The sequence below is a fragment of the Agelaius tricolor genome, unplaced genomic scaffold, assembly GCF_023055355.1.
Source record: "Agelaius tricolor isolate 1412-34295 unplaced genomic scaffold, bAgeTri1.0.p SCAF_4, whole genome shotgun sequence".
Classification (NCBI taxonomy): Eukaryota; Metazoa; Chordata; class Aves; order Passeriformes; family Icteridae; genus Agelaius; species Agelaius tricolor.
The window spans coordinates 27883481-27899746 of NW_027269264.1; the positions used below are offsets into that span (position 1 = coordinate 27883481).

Consider the following 16266-nt stretch of genomic DNA (forward strand, 5'->3'; position numbering starts at 1 on the left):
TAAAAAATGAACTCTTACTAGGCTAAATACAATAAGAGGATGTTGGAAATTCTGTAATTATATTCATTTTCTCTTTTTCCCACCTTCCCACTGAGATCCATAATAGTACTCTTTGTATGTTCACTGCCAGTCTGAGCAACATGGAGAGAAAACAACCTGTTCCCAAAATAACAAAACATATTATTAGCTAATCCATAAGGGAGAAAGCTGTACAGCTGCTTACTATATTGAATCTGTTTTGGCTTTTACAATGTTCTATTATATCTTGTAGGCTGCATTAAAAAAGAAAAAAAAAAACAGAAAAACCAACCAAACAAAAACAAAACAAAGCCCTAACCTAATGCAAACAAATAACCAAAACAAAACAAAAACCACTCCCAAAAGCCAGTCTACTGTAGTTCTGTGTGTTTTGCCTAGGCCTGTTTTGCTGGTTCACACTAGATTCTGTTTGTCTAGGGAATCGGCAGGGGTAACTGACAGTGGTTTTTTTCCTCTATATAGTTCTGTCCATTAGCCTACAAAGCAGACACTGACAAAAGAAAAAAGGGCCCCTGCACTACTTTGAGTGCTACTTTGAACACAAACCATAATCTAATGGAAGTACTTATATGACGTTTCTCACTTCTCGCGTAACAAATTAAGTAGCACCACTTGCCTATAAAAAAAAAAAAGAACAAGAAAGGTGCATTTTGTGTTTGAGAAGTAACAACATAACTTTTAAATCAGAAATACAAATATAAGGAATGATTTAATCAGTTAGTAAAAGGAGGTATAGTTTTAGGTACTTACTACTGTTTCACATTTTGTCATAATGTACTTTTTGTGTGTTACTTGAAAAACTGTATTACATACATGCACATTGCCATACTGCAGCCACTGCAGAGCGAACTAATCTTCAGGAAGAGAAATGTGTTTCAAACCCATAGCAAGTAATTTAGCTTTCACTCACGAAAGGCAGGTGGTCTTGCATCATTGGAGTGCCTTTTGAACAATCATTACAAAGGTTGGGGTTGCAATAGAAAAAGGCACTGACATGTCCTGAGGAGGGAACTTTTGTGTAAATTGCGTGAACATACAGGATCTAGTAAGAAACTGGAAGCCAGACCTAGAAAATACACACAGATGCTCAGCAGATAAAGCTGACTGCTGTAGATTATATGTCACCATAGAAGCTAAATCAGATTCAGTAGAGTAGAGTAAGCTTTGCTTCTCTCATGTTGATTATTCAATATTATGTCTGGTCATTTTCAATGCAAACAATTTGTTTTTTACCCACAGCTTAGCCATAAGTGTTTAAATGGTGCTGCTATAGAGCAGAGTGATAAAGAGAAGATGGACAAGCCAAGATTGGATAGTGGATGGAGAGGACCACCTTTTTAACAATGGACACTTAATTATGAACAAACCTCCCTGGAACTTTTTTTAGTGGATACACTATTTTGACGTATCTCCTCTGCTACAGCTTGCTACTGGTTCAGCTCAGAAAAAGAGGCCAGATGGAAAGCTAGGGGAAAAAAGAAGGCAAGTGATGCTAAAATTAAAACTTTCAGGATGGGCCATAAGAAGACTTTTCTTGAAAAAAAACTTAGTAGTTTCTTAATTTGATTCAGCCTAAGAGCCTTAATGCCACATTATTAGTTGCACTGATTAAGGCCTGAAACACTATGTCAATTTTTCAATTTCAAATAAAGCTAAATTCACACAAAACATTTTACTGAATTCAAATGAATCATTGCAATTTTCCTATCAAAAGTTCCCAGAAACTTCAATCTATAAGAAATACTATTATCCTTACTTATATGCTTATATAATTATATCTTTATTTTGGTTTTGCTGCAGGATAAAATTGAATTTCCAGTTACTCAAATAACTTAAAGTGATAAGATCATGCTATTAAGAATCACTAAATGTCTGTGTAGAAACCATGTCTTGGAGTTTTCTGATGTGAGCAAGGATACAGTCTATCTTTAGAAGCTCACTGTATTACTGACAAATTAGCACTTCTGCTATAGTCTTTCACTCCCTGATTAATTTTGTAGATTATACCTTACTGACTCGAGGTAGAAGTTGTATGGGCAAATAGCTATTCTACAGTGTATATGTAGTGTGTATGCGTATATATTATATATATATATGTAGGTATATGGGTATATAAGTAACTGTAACCATCATTAAATGTGCACTCTATCACTGAATTTGTACAGTACTGAGCTAATTTAATTGCTAATGCTTTAAACATAAATGAAATTGTCTTTTTCTCCCTAGTATTTAATTTTCAGAGTCAAAAGGGTTAAAGTTAGAATCTGATTTAAACTTCAGAAGAAATTAGGCATGATGAGTGGAGATAATGCTGCCATGAAATCAGAAATGCATATATCAAAACGCCAGCTGTAACATCATATTTCTAAGGAAAAGGAACTAGGTCTATTTTCTTCTTTAATTCTTGTGTACCACTATTAAAACCTTAAAGGAATTGTAGTATTTGCTGCTTTTTTAAAAATGCCAATAAATACGTGTAACTCACAAAACTAGCATTTTAAAAGATCCATGAAGCTGTGTTTGCTTTACCCATCACCTCTCTCCCATAGCGCCCATCATGGTTCCTGCCTGGCTGTACTGCAGGGATGATAGCGAAAACCTTGTTAAAGACATCCTACCACTGAAACAAATCTGATTCAGCCAGCAGCACTTTTGCGTTTGTGGACTAAAATAAGACGGGTCTGGTGCAGTTCTTATCTTAAGGTGAATTCACACCTGTGATAGCAGGTGGCTTTTTTTTTATTTTATTTTTTCCTATCAAAGCTTTCCTTTAGGACTGAAAAGAACAAAGGACCTCTCAAACCACCTTTTGTTCTGTTTTTGTGTGTTGCGCCAACAGTATGTATTTTGCTCACTGAATATGGCAAATGAAGCCGGTTGTGTCTTTCAGGCAGAAATCTCTCTCCCATTTGACATATTTCAGCGTTGGAATTCACTGCTTCTATAAAAGCAGAACAGAAGAGCACAGAAACAAGGAATTTTAATCAGCGGGGCGAATCTTTAAATACTATATCAAAGCTACCTCCACGTGGAGAAAAAAGATGACGTAATGCTCTGGTGAAACAAAAAGGCGAAGGCCGGGACCGGGTGGTGCGGGCGGCTGGGGGCGGCAGACCTGGGCCGCGGCAGCGCCCGGGGCAGCGCCTCCCTCACGGCCCGCGCCTCCCTCACGGCCCGCGCCCCGCCCGCCTCGCCTCACGCCGCGCCGCCAGGTGGCGCCGCCGCGCCGGGAATCGCCCGGGGCGGGTGCTGCGGGCCGCGAGTGCCCCAGCCCGGGAATGCCAGCCCCAGCTCGGGAGTGCCGCCCGGGAATGCCCGCCCGCCGGCCCCAGCCTGGGAGTGCCCGCCCGGGAATGCCACCCCTAGCCCGGGAGTGCCCGCCCGGGAGTGCCGGCCCCAGCCCAGCGGCGCCTGTGCCTTCTCCAGGCCGCCGTTCAGTAGCCTGTAAATGCAAGAGCGCTGCTGCTCCTGTAAACACAGTCTGATTATGAGTGTGACAGCCTGTGCTCAGGGAACCATAGCGCTCCGGAGCTGTTTGGGAGATTTTCTCCTGGTAGGTAAGCTGTACAGCATTGCAGAAACTTACACGGGCTGCTAACATCAGGCTAAAAATAACGTTAAAAGAGCGAAATAGCTACTAACCTGTGTAAAGATTTTATGTTAACTCCCCTAGCTCCTAACTACCAGCTCCTCCTCGGCGGCTCTCATGTGACCCCACCAGGAGTACTATTGCCAGGTCTGGAATCAATACAGAGGAAGGTGTGGACCTGTTCCGTGAGTCCAGAGGAGGGCAAAAAATGAATCAGAGGGCTGGAACAGATATCCTGTGAAGAAAAGCTCAGAAAGTTGGTGCTTTGTCTAAAGGAGAGAATGCTTTTGTCACTGAAATAGGAGACAAGGTTGTCTCCTATTAACTCCTTAAACTACAAAGGAATATATATAGAAGAAGTCTTTTATTATGAGGGTGGTAAAATACTGTTACAGGTTGGCCAGAGAGGTCTTAAATACCCCATCTCTAAAACCATTTAAGGTCAGTTCAGCCAGGGCTCTGAGTTACCTGATCTGGTTCAAGATATCCCTGCCCATTGCAGGAAGTGGTTGGACTGGATGACTTTTAATGCTGACTTCCAAACCAAACTCTTCAGTGGCTGTGTTTCCACTTGACATGAACCTGAAAATAAATGGACTCTGCTCTGTCTTACAGGAGACATCTAGTTGTGTGTGTCACTTTTCAGAAGCTAGCTGCCAGCTAAAAGTATTTTTGCTGCCAGCTAACAGTATTATTAAAAGTAGTTTTGGTGGTTGCTAGTGTCAAACCAGTTATGGATAAAATGACACCAATTTCCAGATAATGTTGCCATTTACAATTAGCATGACATACTCAGAACTTTACTTCTGCAAGATCTTTCCATTATGTCTCTACCACAAAGGAATTATTTGCTATGTCCATGACATCTCTTTGCATGGACTGGCTAACCAATTTGTACCAATATACCCACTGAAAAACCTGCTACATGCTTTTTCTGAGCATTTTATATGATAAGAAAGAAAAGAAAAACAAAGCACAGATGCAGAATAAGCAACAGAAATGGAGAGGTCTGAGCTAATTTACTTACTGTAAACATGCCGTTTTGGCATGTTTCACTCTCCTTAAATAACTAAGTTGTTGACAATATTTTTGGTTTAGGGAGAGAAGAGACCTATTTCCCATTCTCTTTTAAAGAAATTAAGGGGCAACACTTGTGCCGATGTCCAGAATATTTCATCTGCACCCTGAAGAGTTTTTGATTGTTCATGCCCGTTGCACCTTCTCTACTTTGTTGTGCTAAGTACAGATGCATAGTAATTAAGCACAGATGTACTCAGAATGAGCCCTCTACTCCAGGAAAAAACAAACACTCAATTATAATAAACCACAGAAGCAGGATTAAACTTCTCAAACCTAAGTTGTTTGTGAAAGTGAAAAAAAGGTAGTAATTATGTATAACAGGAACACCTAGTAAACATGAAAAATATCTATATTAATATTATTTAGAGCTTTAGTTAGTCATACAGAGATATGAATATGCATTTAAGTGTTATGAGCTCTGTGGATCTTGTTAATGGCCAGCTTCAGTGGGGTGCATGTCTTATCATAGGGTACAAAATTATTCACACCTGGGACTTCAATTGCCTCTTTCCCTGTTTTTGTATTATAGAAACTACAGAAGAGTACTGGGTAGTATAACAAGTGATTAAAGGGCACTTGTGACACAAATAATTTAATAAGCTGAATGATCAATTTTTATTGATGCTTATCCTGACTTTAACACCTAATTGAAATATATTCTTAGTGGAAAACTTCCTGTGTCTTTGTTTTAATATTATTTACAGCATTGATTCATACCTTTAATCTTCTGCTCTTCCTTATATTTTACTTGCTCACTTTTTATTCTGGTTTCTTCCTTTTTCTCTGCAGTCTTCTCTGGTTTTTCACGTTCACCCACATCATCTTCAGCTCTCTTGACATTTCAGTCTGTTGATGCACACAAACATTCTGCCAAAACAAGTTAGCTAGAAATAGGGCCATCCTTAGTGACTGCTCCACTTTCAGCACGACATTGTACCCACTGTGATTGACAGAGCTCATGCTGTCCAGCCTAATAGTTCCTAAGTGGTGATTAACTGGGCTAGTGATACACGGATGGGGGTTGATGGACACCTAACTTCCTGCTGCCCTAAGTCCACCTAGGTGCAGATCCTTTACTCTTTCAGAAATGCCACACTGGATGATTTACTATGCTTTGCTAAGTATTGTGGTGGTGTGGTTGTTCATTTTGCCTCTACTCACCTCACTTAGCTCTGCTGAGTCTCACCCTGAGGAAATATAAAATGCGGGAGCTCTGTGAAGACAAGAGAATGAAGCAAAACATCTGAAATGAATCTCCCAAAAGTCTGGTGCTTTGTCTAAACAGTAAGAAATGGCTACTCAAGTTGTGGAGCTTAGGAAGCTGAGTTCTGGACCTATGTTCCAAGAACATATGAGAATTCTTTAAGCAATGTTATTTTCCCAAGAAATCTCTTTACATCATATCTTTTATTCTTTCTCTTCTAACATTTATTTGCTTTGTCCTCCATACTCTAATTATCTAGACTATAACAATCCAAACTCTAATAATACCCCACTTTTCCTTGTCTATTTCCGTCTTCATGTTCCCAAAAATAAAAGAATAATTTTGAGAATTTTTTAAGCCTTACTCTGTCTCCATAAATCAGTGTAAGACTTACTTTATATTTAAGTGCATTGTATTTATTATGTCTGTGGATGCATTTGGTCCCACACAAAATAATAATGGTTTAAGCAGAATTGTGTATTACCGGATGACAGGTGGCATACAAAGCTGTTGCACAACACCAGAATACCTGAATGTGCTATATGCCCAGATTATGTCATAAAGGAGGATCTGGAGCTGGCATATTTTCTCACACAAAAATAATCTAAATAGCCATTAAAAAAAATCTCTCTGTGAAAGACTGTGAAATCTCTGGACTAAAACTCATAAAATGTAATGAAGTTTAAATTTTTTGCACTGTGATAGCCTTGTGGCCCACTTTGGGTATGCTTATACTTTAGCTTTTGTTAAGATCAGGCATATACCCTCAACACAAGAATTTTTATCCTGTGTTTTTCATTGCCAAGTGTTTGTTCTTAAAGTGCACAAAATAAATACTTCTCAGATTAATTTGATAGAAATTTTCAATCAAATGGGCAGGTGCTTCAAAAGTGCACATACAGCAGTTCAGCTTGTAATTAGCTTAAGTCCCTGGCTCTCTGAGACATGTAAGCTACCTTAGATTTATTTTTCTTCTTTTCCAGCCATAGGCACTGTTCCTATGGGGAGATGGCTGTTCATTACCTGACCAGTGCACAAGAATAGTTCACCATGGAGCAGGAACAGAGAAGACTCTGAGATAAAGGTTGCACTAATAGGAAATTGAAGCAAAAGGCATATAAATGAAACTCTAGAAATGTCTCCTTAGGAATACAGTTTACCAGGCTTGCTTTAAGGGCCAGAGAATTCAGTGAGTTTTGATATTTAAATATTGGGCTAGCATCACTCTTGAGTAATTTTCTTGACCTAGCAATGGTTCCAGGGATTTGCCTAGTGTCAATGTCAGATATTCCTCACCACCTCTTCTGGAATACACCCAACCTCCTCTCATGTTGCACATGTTGCATTTATTTATAAATAAATGCAGACAGCTTTTAACAATTGTGATTATTCAGATGATCTTCATCTGTAAGCTAATGATAATACTGCTCTGACTGAAAGATTTGTAAGGCTATGGTCATTGACATTTGTGACACGCATAACAACTAGGCAGGCACAGCTTTTGAAAAGCTTATAAATAGAATAGCCCATTATGTCTTTGGCAAGAAGACGGGTTTGTTGCTTTTTAAAAAATCTTAAATTTAGCAATATTTAGTATTTCTATTTAGATGCCATAGAATTTCAAAGAAATATTACTGTTCCTTTGTTCTTTTTAAACTGTGGATTACTGCAGTAAAATGTCATATTTTATGATTTATGTGAAATCTTGAGATTAGCTGCTCAATGCTTTTTGGAAAATTTGTAGTATTCATTGTTGAAGTGGTACTAATAAGAATATACACTTCAGTACTCCAAGGACTGGGTTTCATCAGCAGAAACACACTTAGAAAATTAAAACAACTGGAGGATAACTGCATTGTTTGTGTATAGGGCATGACTGCTGGAAAATGCAGAATCAGAAAATTATGAAAGAAAAGGAAGAGATGCCAGAGAAAAAGCTTGAAGATCAAGCAGCTATTTATGAGTATAGTATTTAGGGCGGCCTTTAAGGGAAAAAGGCCTTTATGAATCAATAAATTTTATACTACTTAGGTTTTGATTTTACCATAACAGCCATAGTAGTTAAAAACCCCTGTCTTCTTTGCATACTAAATGACTTTTCAATCTTCCAAGTTTATTGAGAAGTGTTTATCATATTCTTTTAGATATTCATTTTGTGGTTTCAGTATTTTCTAGCTGATGTATGTCAAAGGTGTAATAAAGAAGACTGAGAGTTAAAGAGTATTTAAAATAAATATTCCCATGCTAAATGTATGTCTGCAGAAGGTGATACAGTAGTGCAGCTATTCCCTGAAGATGCTATAATGTGTGCAGTTTTATGACTTGAGATAATTGTGCCTCAAAAAAGTCACTCTTGTCATTTTTCATTGTACCAAGAAGTAAAAGGTGCTGTTAGGGATTATGCCAATCAAAACAAGAAACCTACAGGATAATACTGGATTCACATGGGCTGTTACTGCAAACTACTATAGTACACTTAAAAAAGAAGCATAATTGCTCCTCTGCTAATGCACTAGCATGGATGTTGGGCTAAGTTATATGACTTATCTCACAGGGGTTTCTTGATTTGTTTCATAAACAATTGGTTGCTTATATTCATAGACAGACAGACTACAAAATTTCTGTTTCTGTTGCTCCTACAGTTGCTGTTTTAAATTTTGTTGATTACCTAAATTCCAATAAATATATTTAGAATAAAACAGCAATAATGTACAACATTATAATTGCAATATGAAAGCAAAAGTAGAATTTGTAAGCAAAGTGATTAACATTGCCCATCTAAACAGACAGCTCAAAACATAAAATTTGTGCATGAAAATTTTTGAACTATTCTCATGTAGTTTTGAATGAGAAGCTGAACAGGGCTCTAGGTACTTTTTAAGATTAGTAGACTTACCAGGTATACTATGCCTAGCATTTTTGTCTGTACTACTGTCAATGTATCTGCAGGCTGTGACATTCACCTGTGAGTTGCTGATGTTAGTTTTTGTTGCCTCAGATGCATTTCCACTTAAACACAGATTTCTTTTTTAATTCCGTTTCAAAGCATTAACTTCAGGTCATGCTGATGTTCTTCATTTTCTTTTCAGATTTTCAACACTTCAGGGGAAGGATTTAGGGCATTTATTGCCTTAACAGTTTGACTGAAACCCATTCATGGTTTGACAGTGATGTGCTGGTAAAATGTTCTTTCACCTCCTTAGCCACTTCTCTAGCACAGAACAAAATATGTAAAAAAGTAAGTGAGTAAGTGAATAAATAAGTAAATAAATAAATAAATAAAGTCTGCCTGATAAAAGAAGACACTTTATGTCTGTTATGTACTTATGTAAGTTATGTACTTATGTACTCATGTAAGTATGTATATAATTTGTCTCTGACATTTCATTTGTCTAACTAAGACCAGTAGTGGAGAGCCTGCAGAAATGGTGTTTCACAAAGGCAAAAATAGGGTTTTTCTTTGTAAATCCTATGATGTAATCTGCACAGAGAATGCGGCCAAATGGAGGTCCAATATAATTTCACCTTAAGTATTACTGAAATCTAAATATTAAAATTACTTACCAACTTTTTAGGGTAACCATTGATTGCCTTTTCTTCACCAAGCTTTACAGCAACGTGGAAGATTTAGATGTAGGAGAGAATAAATCGTAAGTTCTGGGGTTTTTTTGTGTTTTTTTTTTTTTAACAAATTCCAGTGAATTCTCATGAGTATGTACTGCTCATGAGAGGTGTACTGCTTCAGTTACTGCAAAAGGGACTGCGGAAGATGTTAAGAGGAGAAGAATCTGAGCCATTTCCACACAGCCATGTTTATCAGCATTGGAAGTACTTCAGTCATACATCTGAAAATCTGAAGAGACTATAAGAAAATTTATTGTTGAAATACCTTGTTTTAAAATCTTGAACCTTATATATTACAGCTAATATTACTGCTAAAAACTGTAATTTGTCAGCTCAAGATTTCAAGGAAGAGTAGCTTGGTTTTGCACGGATAAATTGCAAAGGTTTCTTCCATCTTTGTTTAAGTCTGAAATTTTTAGTCACATTTGCAGTCCACCATATTGCGTTGGAAGTAATTTTTGTTTGTTTGTTTGCTAGTTATGTTTTTCAAGGCTTGGAAATACTTTTTAAAAGTCATTTTTTCCACTAGAAAATATATCAGGTAAGTCCTCATTAAAGTCTTGTCTAAATGAATATGAAAATCTAGATTTGAGCCTTGATATTTTCTTTAAAAATTGCTGCACTGATTTTTCATTAACATCTTTCAACAGCATGCTTTTACCATTGTTGCTAGCTGTTTGAAACATTATTGCTCTGGACTGTAAGTGTCAGCAGAAGCTATTAATAGAAAAATGGCAAAACGTAAGATACCCTAATATAATGCCAGGGAAAATACCTAGAATCAGAGAAACCTCTGACAAGAGGTTCCTATAGGGTGTTATTTTCTTAACAGTGCCAAAATATGCAATAATTTAAACTGAACACTCTGGTTAAGGTGGTTTTGTTTGTGGCATGATGCTGTTATATTATCCTGTTATCCTGTACAAAAATCTAATCATAGTCTGTGTTTGTAGATCAAATTACTGAGAATATAGTATTAAAAAAAAAAAAAAGCTGGTTTGAAACATGGTGTAATGTAATACTTTATATCCCAGCTCATTTGAGAGGGGTATGTGAGAGAGTGATTGATTGTAAATATTTTTCACATTTCCATTACTGAGCAAGACTTTTGACCTTGCAATTCAAGATTTATATCATCTGGATGTGATTTTTTTTTTAATAGCTATGAACCTGAGATCTGTAAAGTCTATTTATTATAGCAAATTCAGAGAATGCACTTCAGAAATCTGCTGTACCATTTGGTATTGTAGCAAACTTTATGTTCCACAGAGAGTAGAATAGTTAAGTCTTCCTGTATATCAGAAGGAAAAGAAAGGGAGGAAAGAATGTAGGGAGGGAGGGTAGCATTTCTGCTTAGCCATATGTCATGATTCATGTAGCTTACGTTAGCTATATTAAAGACTTTTCAGAAGTGGCTTTGAGTCTTACAAGAATGGCTGTAGCAGGGATAAACAGAATAAACTGAGGTTATTAGTCTGAAGCAGTTGATTTTTTTTTCCCAGAAAACAGTGAAATATGAAAAACTGTGATTTTTTTGTGATGTTTTTCCTAACCCATTTCACCAGTTTGTCCAGAACCCTCTAAATGGCAACATAGCCATGGAGTATGAGTCCCTCTTCCCCATTTTATTCAATATTCAAATTTGCTAACGATTCCTTCTCTTCTTATCCAGGTCATTTTGGATTCAGTATCAGTCTCCAGGCTGTACCACTAGGGACTGGCCTCAAGCTGGACGTTGTGCCTCTGTTCACAACCTTTTTTTTTACCTGGCAGTCCTTTTTTAAATCCACTGTCCGTTTATCCATATGATACTTAATCAGCATGTTTATAAGGATACTATGAAAGACAGTATTGAAAGCCTTGATACAGCCAAGATAAACATATCACTGCTCTCCACCTAGCTAGTCATCACGTTAGCCAATATTCATCACTGTTTTGCTTATCAAATGCTAATATTATGAAACTCACTCATAGAATAAATTTTTGTGTGAAGGCCAGTGCCTCTAAATTCATTGTGCTTGGCAGCAAATATTTGATTGATTTCACTTGGTGATGAACATGCTGGAAACCTTATGGCTTTGCAGAACCAGCCATAATGTGTTAGGCACTGCCACAGAAAAAAATCATTCTCGAGGGGTAAAACAATTGCTGGTACCGTGCTTTTCAACTGTGTAACACTGCGGAATTTCATGGAAGTGCAACATTTATCTTCCATCTTCCATAAGTTAATTTCTGAACTCTGGAATACCTGATGTGTGAAAAGAGCAAAATTTTAAAAAGCGCAGAAATCTTGAGACAGTTACAAATCAAAGTGATGTGGTGGTGTCATCAAACTAAACTGCCATTTGATTTTACTTTGAAATTAACCTGTTTATGTTGTCAAGGTTAAAAAAATAAAGAGTAGGTGTTTATCACTGGAGGTACTAGCTATTACTTGACAACTGAGACATGAGAGTTTAAATCTATTCACACTGAATTCAGCAGGAATTTTACCAATCCTTTTAATGGAGTAAGGAGTTTGTCTTCATTTATAAAGAAAATCACAGAACCTGCAGTGCTAGTATAAGAACTGCAAGGAGGTATAATTTGTAAGGGAGATTTGTTAAAACACAGGATCTAATCTTGCAAAGCTAGCACTGGCATAATTCTTTCAACAGTTAATAAATTAGAACAGGGAAGCCCATGGTTCATAAGTAAATGACATATACAGTAAGAAAGACATGATGAAAAGGATACAAAAGTTTACACATAAGATAGAAGCACTCAGGTTTTAGAAGGTGGGCTGAATACATACACATCACAGCATTAAAGTCCTGGTTTTAGACAAAATTAAAAACACTATAAAGAGGCAAAGTTGCAGGTGATTCCAGTAACAAAAAAAAAAAAGGAAAAAAAAAGAAAATGAAAAAGTTCTAATTTGTGTTTAAATGGTAGTTTCTGAAGACACAGATGAGCATCAGAGGATGGAAATTTGATAAATCGAACCAATGAGTAATTTATTCTTGAAAATAATTGTATGCATACAATCATTACCTGATATTTGTCAACATACAAGTATCTGCTTTCAATGGCCTGCTACTGACCTGCTGTTTTCCAAATTAGCACATGTATTAAAATTTATACTTATCATATAAGTTTTAACAGCTCTTCCCTTTACCAAACATCTTACAGTCTCAGAAGTGACTAGCTATAAACCAGTGCCCAAAGAACAAATTAATTCATTTTTTTGCTTCCTTGAAGACATTAGTGATGCTTGAGATGAAATGAAAACACATAACCCCCTGAAAAAGTAGGCCATCTGTGACAGCATAGATGTAATTTGGAATAATAATAAAGAAACAATGCTGTAAAAAGTATGCAGCCCACTAGTGTGCCACTGTGAGTGTCACTCTTCTGCGCAAAACAGTCACTCAGAATTTCTTAGTGACAGAGGGGTTGGAGTCTGTCACTCTGTAAGCAACTAGGAGGCTTTGTACAGGTAAGCAGTTCTTTTATAGTCGTTATTGCAGTACATTACATACAAGCCAAGTAAATATGAAAAAAATTTAAATAAAACTTTTATACAGATGCAAATAATACTGACCACAAAAAAGATGTTAAGTTTTTTGCTCATTGTCAGAAAGTATTCAGAAATCCAGTGCCATTATTGTGGTTCATCAAATATAAACTAACAACAAGTAAGAGTAAAGTTGCTTTTTGTTGTTTTTGTCACCATCATTACACATGATGACAATAAATATTACTATTAAAAATAGGCATATTTGTATATGCCATTGTGCTTAGTGATGCCCCCACGAAGTGCTGACATTTGATATCTATACCTGGATGCACTGTCCCTGCTCTAGCCCTCTTGTTGGGAGTGGAATTTCAGCTTTCCATTGCAAGACCAATCATACCCTTTTCAGGGGTGGAGGTGCTTTGGAGGCACTCACTGTCATGTCCAATTGGATCTTCATCCTCATACTCAATTGAATGGGCCATTCAGTTGAGGGGGGCACTTTCTTTTTTTTTCTCCATAGGGCAAATGATTGAATGAGCATGGATGCAAACAGGACAGAGGTACTCAGTGCCTTCATAGCCTCAGTCTTACCAGCAAAGACTTGTGAAGAGATTCAAGAAGAAAGTGGATGCAGATCAAGCCAGAGTTTCTTTTGGTGAACTTGACCAATAGCATATCCATGGACAAGCTTCTTTGAAGGTTTCTGAGAGAGCTGATCAATATTTTCATAGGGCTGCTCTTTAGCATCTTTAAAATAATGAAAATTGGAGAATGTCTGAGATGTTTGAAGGAGAAACAGTATTACACTTCTGTGTTGGTTTTTCACGGTCTGTCTTTGGTAGTGGAATGGCCACAGAGGTGGCTCCTGTGAAAAGCTGCTGAACCTTCAACCATGTCTGGCAGAACCAATCCCTGATAGCTCTGAAGATGGACATGGTGCTGGCCAAAGCTGGGTCAATGAGAGAGGTTGGTAACGCCTCTGTGCCAATGTATTTAGGAAAAAAATCAAAACAGTAGGGAGACACAGGTTTTGTTTATCAGCCAAAGAGGAGGATGTGAGAACATGTGAGGAAAACTACATGGCAACACTTCGGTCAGCGCAGAAGGAGGGGAAGGCAGGAGGTGCTCCAGGCACCAGAGCCAAGAGTCCTCTGCAGGCCATGGTGAGACTCTGGTGAAGCAGCTGTGCCCCTGCAGCCCTTGGGGATCCGGGGGTGCCCATGCTGGAGTGGGTGGATGTCTGGAGGGGGCTGTGATCCAGTGGGAGACCTAGTGGAGAGAGAGGGTCCTTGCCTCCAGGCTGGAGCAGCCTGTCCTTGGAGGACTGCACCCTGGAAGAATGACCCATGCCACAGCAGTTTTCAGAGGACTGTGTGCCCATGGCAGGGACCTTGATTGCAGCAGCTTTGGGAGTGCTGCAGCTCATGAGATTGAAGCCATGCTGGAGAAGTTAATGAAGAACTGTCTCTTGTGGGAGGGACCCCACAGCCTCATGGGGAAGGACTCCTCTTCTGGAACAGTGGAAGAAGATCTGGGGTGATAAACTGACCAAACCCCTGCCACCTGTCTCCTTGAGCTTTTGGTGGGGGGGAGGGGTTGGAGGAAAAAGGTTTTAAGGTCTTATTTTACTTCTCAGTATTCTCCTCTGATTTTCTTGGTAATAAATTCACTTTGTACTTCTAAGTTGAGCTTGTCTTGGCCTTGGAGTGTTTTCTTCTGGTCCTGATCTCAACCCTTGAACCTTTTGTTGAATTTGAACCCAGAATTCAATTTTTCTCTCCTCTGCCCATCTATGGCAGGGGACCATGAATGAGCAACACCATGAGTGCCTGGCATTTTGCCAGTGTCAAACCCTTGACAACATCTAATCAAAAAGTACCAAAATAACTATCTGAGGAAGTAGAAACTAGTCAACCAACTTTGATACTATGGTAGTGTAGTGGTTTTGGTTTGCCAGTCTGAGTCACAGCACCAATTAATGTGGTGGATTGAGTGCTGGCTAAATGCCAGTACACCCACTAAAATTATTTATTCATTTTTTGCTGTGGGATAAGGATTAGGAGAAGAGCAAAAGCAGGCTCAAAACTTTAAAGAGTACAAAGAAAACTTTATTAACATAACTAAATAAGAATAATAAGAATCAAAATAAACCTTCAGAACACTTCTCCCCTGCCCCCACCTCCTCTTTCTTTCCCTACTGACAATGTAAAGAAACAAAATCTGGGACTTTCAGCCAGTTTGCCACCTCTAAAATAGTCTTTCTTCAGTTTGCTTAGGGACAGGAGTCTCTCCTGCCATGCCATGGAGACTTTTCCACAAGAAACTGTTCTCTTGTGGTTTTAATTTTCATGGATAGCAGCCACCCAGAAATCTACAAACATTAAGTCCTTCTCGCATTTGGTAGTCTTCTCACAACTACCACCATCTCAGTAATCTCAGCTTATTTGGGCGCAATTTTAAGGATAAGCTGTTCTAGCCTAGAGAGAAAAGTTCTCTTCATCCATCTCTGAGAAACAGAGGTCTTTTTCTTCTATACCTGGGTCAAGGTTTCTCATCTTTCTCATCTCTCTCTATTGAAGCCTCTCATCAAATCACAGCTATTTCAACACCTTCTTGCTTCAGCACTAGTGTCTTTGCTCATGGCTGTGGTTAGAACGCTCAATCCTCCCAATGCATTCCATGAGTTAAAGGGAAGAAGTGTCTAATGTGTCAACTACATCTTCACTATAGAATTCTCAAGAGAAGTTCAGCCCAAATCTAAGGCATCTCCTCATTCTCCTGCCATCTGGGCTTTGACTCTTCTTTCTTCTCTGACACTAGTGTCTCTATGTTGTTCTCTTCACATCCCTTCAACTTTCCTTTTTTCTGATTTGGGAAAAGTGGTACCCACAGGTTTATCTTTTTTTAAATGGAATTTTAGAGTACTGAAAGAGTTAATCATACAGCGTGGCAGGAAATGGCCCGGCCAGGCCTAGCCCAGAGCAATTCCCGGCGCTGGGTGGGGCAGGGTTTAGTGGATTTAGTGGAGGCAGGATGTTAGCATCTGCAGCCTGGCCTAGCCTTAGCCTGGGCCCCTGTCCTGGGTTGATTATATGATGCTTTTATCCCCAGCCATCTTGTTCTGCTTATGCTGAATAATAAGTTTTGCACCTTTAAGACTTGTTTCAGAAAGTGAAAGGGGGAGAGAAGTGCCCAGTTTGTTTTCAGACACTGCACTCAGTCCTCCACATT

At 38.3% G+C, this 16266-nt stretch overlaps 1 long non-coding RNA gene across 2 annotated transcripts; it reads left to right on the top strand.

Moving 5' to 3' along the window:
- The first annotated feature begins 3312 nt into the window (after positions 1 to 3312).
- On the top strand, positions 3313 to 14239 carry LOC139589029 (uncharacterized). Of its 2 annotated transcripts, none has more exons than XR_011678908.1 (3): positions 3313 to 3596; positions 6896 to 9150; positions 13556 to 14239. It is a non-coding gene; the product is annotated as an uncharacterized lncRNA (long non-coding RNA). The 2 variants fall into 2 exon arrangements; XR_011678907.1 differs by having other exon boundaries at positions 3313 to 3592.
- The last annotated feature ends 2027 nt before the right edge of the window (positions 14240 to 16266 follow it).